This window comes from Rutidosis leptorrhynchoides, chromosome 4 (assembly GCF_046630445.1).
Source record: "Rutidosis leptorrhynchoides isolate AG116_Rl617_1_P2 chromosome 4, CSIRO_AGI_Rlap_v1, whole genome shotgun sequence".
NCBI lineage: Eukaryota > Viridiplantae > Streptophyta > Magnoliopsida > Asterales > Asteraceae > Rutidosis > Rutidosis leptorrhynchoides.
Genome location: NC_092336.1, coordinates 419,228,749 through 419,233,387, shown reverse-complemented (window position 1 = coordinate 419,233,387; position 4,639 = coordinate 419,228,749). Strand labels below are relative to the sequence as shown.

At 30.3% G+C, this 4,639-nt stretch overlaps 1 long non-coding RNA gene across 1 annotated transcript; it reads right to left on the bottom strand.

Annotated features, from left to right (window-relative positions):
* Positions 1 to 2,440: 2,440 nt before the first annotated feature.
* Positions 2,441 to 4,179, bottom strand: LOC139843569 (uncharacterized). The gene is made up of 3 exons (XR_011757622.1): positions 4,132 to 4,179; positions 2,968 to 3,039; positions 2,441 to 2,470 (listed from the first exon to the last, which is right to left on the bottom strand). It is a non-coding gene; the product is annotated as an uncharacterized lncRNA (long non-coding RNA).
* Positions 4,180 to 4,639: the final 460 nt, after the last annotated feature.

Below are 4,639 nucleotides of genomic sequence, written 5' to 3'. Positions count from 1 at the left end.
CTACATGTTTAGTCTTTGTAATTTGTCCATAGTCTCCTTCAGGGTTTGCTCAATCCATTTTTCAGTTCCAAATTTTCTGAGTTTTGTCAACATGCTATTCTTTATCATTAAACTTCCGAAGGTTAGGGTTATTTACAGTTGTCTACAGTTTCTGCTACTTCGCTCAACTTTTTTCCAAAAGTTGGAGTATCGATTCGTAAACTGGGTGCTTTTCAGAATTTTAAAATGGAAGATCATAACTCTAAGAGATAAATGTTATATGTATACATATAACTGTTGATGTAGAATCGTTGCGAGATTCAAAATACCGATTGCTGATTCTCAGTAATTGGTATGGCAATTCTCGTTATAAGATGCGGATGAACACATGATGGAGTTTCGATAAATATAATGATTTTTCTGAGAGATTTAAGTCAAAGAGTAATGAAGTTGCTGGTAAGTTTACTGCTAATGTGGTGGGATATAAACGGTTTCCCGGTAATGATAACGAAAAGGTAAACTTATACCAAAGTTATAATAAGGTTTATTCGAATAAAAAATTGAAGTTGATTTGTTGGAGCTGTGACAAAATTGACTAATTTGAAAAAGAATTGCAATGTTATTTTCGGTAATAATAATGCCAAAGGAGCTATCACAGATACGTGTTAAACATTTTCTCAGGTTCCAAGTGTTTTCAGGTGCATAACTATATGCATCAATCTTTTCTTCCATAGATGAAGTGTGGTTGGTTCATCCTCTCGATTGAGGTGTTTTCAAGAATCATGAAAGGTTTGAACGCAGATTGTAATCGTCAAGATACAAATGAGGTTTAAGATGAAATCAAGTGGCAAACTTGAAGAATGTTTAGTTTCATATGTTATAATCAATATTTTAATTCATTTTAATTGTCCAATGTTGGTAGTCCACAGTTAGTAGTCTACAGTTAGTAATTCAATAATTCATATATAGTTTAATATATAATATTCGAATTAATTAATACGTATCGTGACCCATTGTATACATGTCTCAGACTCGATCACAACTATATTATTTTAGAATCAACCTCAACCCTGTATAGTTAACTCGAGCATTACCACATATAGAGTGTCTATGGTTATTCCAAATAATATATATAGATGACATCAATATGATATGTCAAAACATTGTATACGTGTCCCGATATTTAAAATGCATAAATAACAGTATTTAAATGACGATAAATAAAGTGCGTAAAATAAATAACAGAAATTAAATGACGATAAATAAAATTGCGAGAATTAAAATTGTGATAAATAAATTGCGATAAATAAAATGTAATAAGGAATTAACAGTTAGCTAGGAACAGTTAGCTAGGATTTTGTTAGCGTGGATTTTTAACAAAATTTCTCATAGTTAATTTGTTTGTTTCTAACAAATTTTATTTTTTGTCCAATGTTTTCTTCATTATGCCACTTGTTGGATTCTGATAAGTCAAAATCCAAATATAAAATTGAATGAAAATGGTTATTCTACGGTGAACGGATACGTATATCTGTGAATGTAAGTAGGATAGTAAATGATTGTTGAATCAGATTTGAAAGAATGTACAGTGTAACTTATTAATGTGAAATATAAATATTCCTCGGGTATTACCTACCCGTTAAAATATTTTCACCATTAACAGTTCGTACAAAAGAATTTTTAATTACAATCTTTATGAGAACATATATACATATATATATTTTCTTCAGAAGTAATCATGGATTTAATGAGTCAATATGATTTTAAACTCATTTGATTTACCGTTAGAACAAGAATATATAATCTCTAAAACATTAGAGATTACATAATTGCCATGTCGAACGAAGATAAATGATGTAAAATGTCATGTAGAACAATGATTATGCTTGAGGTATAGATTGTGATGTTGAGGCGTGTAATGCGGATGTTGTTGTTGGTGGTACTGATATTGATGTTGGTGGTGCTATTAATGTCGGTGCTAACGGTGATGCCTGCAAGTTGTGCATCGTACTCTCCAAAGCTACTACTCGAGCACGAAGTTCGTTGACTTATTCTATTATTCTGGGATGATTGGCGGTTTGAACAAGCGGATGAATAAGGTTTAGAATTGTAGATATTATGTAATCGTTGCGAGCTATTCTGGAAATGAGGGTGAAAATTGAAACGACCCGTCCATATTACTATAAGCGCAGTACATTATTCATTGGTCCCGTATTTGACCTCTATATGATACGTTTTAGAAAAATATTGCATTCGTTTCATAAAAAGCACACCATTATTATACATAATGCATGTTTTAAACAAGTGGGCGATTATTTAAGAAATAATCCCCATGATACATCGGTTACCAAATACTACACACATGACATAACTGTCGAATATAATACATGACAAAGGTTTTATTGAATGCAACACTTCATTTAAACAAAAGCATGAGACCCCATGCACAGCTTGCTCAGATGATGCAACAGCAGAAGACTTTCTTAAGGACCTGAGAATAAATATGCTTAAACAGTCAACACAAAGGTTGGTGGGATATATAGGTTTAGCATCGATATAAATATAGACCACAAGATTTCATAGTTATAAATATATGTACACTCGCAAGTGTATAAAAGTATTCTATAAGTTGTTGAGCGCTTCGGTAACCATACTTAACCATTAATGTAGCATATTCCCTTTATTATAAAATCTCCCTACACTGTACCAAGTGTAGTAAAAACGAAGTACTATGCAACCGTTTACGATACTAGAGCGACTAGCCCGGTTGGGGTTGTCAAACCCGATAGATCTATTAATAGGATTCGCGCTTACATGTTCTTACAACATGTAAATATTAGTTACCAAGCTATTAGGGAAGATATGCAAAGTGATACAACTCAACGTAGAATATATTTTAAGTACTTGTGTCTATGGCGTAAAACATAAAATGCATGTATTCTCATCCCAAAATATTTTTAGAGTTTAAAAATGGGACTATATACTCACGGTAGTAAAAGTATATTAATAATAAGTTTTCAGCTTATTAAAAATATGGCCGTCGTCCTTGGATTCACGAACCTATAACAATAATAATGATTCAGATAATAATACGATATGTGAATAAAATAAAACAAGTTCATAGAATACTTATATATTATTTTTTAACATTTTTATGTTAGTAGTCCTTTGTTAGTAGTCCAAAATAGTCCGAAATGTCAGACAGTCAAATAATCGGTATATATATAATCTTAGAATTACCCCCACGACGTATTGTATACGTATTATCTTTGCATCAACCCAGAGACGTATTGTATACGTATTGTCTTAGAATTTATCAAAACGTATTGTATACTCATTGTCTTAGGATTTATCAAAACATATTGTATACTTATTGTCATGGAATGTACCATGATTATTATATATATATACAATCTCGGAATTAACTAAGATTATAATATTTTGTTATACTAATGATAACATGTCCAAATATATATAGGATATAGGAAAAGTTAGCAAGGATATGGTTAATATAGTTTTTACAATATAAATTTCGTCCATACAACATTAATTTTAGCAGATTTTGCTTTGCTCGCCAAATATTCATTACAACTCCGTTTAAAGTGAATCAAATTGCTATGGATTCCTTAAGAAGTTAATTTTCAAAAACAAATTCGAAAAGTTCAGCCCATGTATTAATATTCAGAGTTTTACCCTCTTTTTGTGCCGGTGGACAGATTTGGAAGAATCCCGGCACCCACCCAATATATGATTTTTGATAAAATACATCCACTTTGTCTAAAATCATGAAAAAAATACTGGAAGTCTTATTTACATATATTAACATATTTCCAAAGTCTTAGCCTCGAACTCAAAGTCTAAGATAGGTTTTTAATTCCCAACCCAAAACAGCCCTCTTTTTGCCGAATGGAGATTAAACGATATATGTTAAGTTTCAAGGTGTTCTTCATATGTACAAGTTATAAGTTCTTATATTAACTTAATATAACATCATAATACATATAAATAAGTGTTATTAGAGTTAAGTTAGAAAGATTAGATTAGTTCTTCAAACAAGTTTAGAATCAACTAAACTATGTTCTAGTTTATAAACTTTTATATAGATAGCTATAAACATATGAATTGAACAAGAGTTGAACTAGAGTTTTTTACCTCAAGTTTAGAATGTAAAGTTGCTGGAAAGAAGTAGTAGAATAAAACTTGAGAGAGTTCTTGCAAGTGTGTGTGAAAATTAGAAGTAAAATTTAGAAAATGAATGTGTAAAAATGAGTTAGAAATGGTGCTTATTTATAGGCTTGAAATTTTGTTTTTAGTGAAAATATCTAGTATAAGTTAAAATGTATTAAGTCATGGATGACATATTAAATTGATTAGGTCATGGATGACATATTACATAAATAATTGCAGATTTCTATTGGTATATACCAATAGTAAATACTTCTAGAAGCTGTGTATAATACGGGTAAAAAATACCGTATGAATGCGAGTAGAATTCTTGAGGAAATTGAACGAAAATACGAGTATAGCTATCCTTTATATGTATTGGTATATTATAAAGTGTATTCAATACTTGTAAGGATGTATTTACACTCGTAATAGATTATATGTAAATACATTTTAAAATAAGTTAATTACGTCTTTTAAATAGTAACATATATAT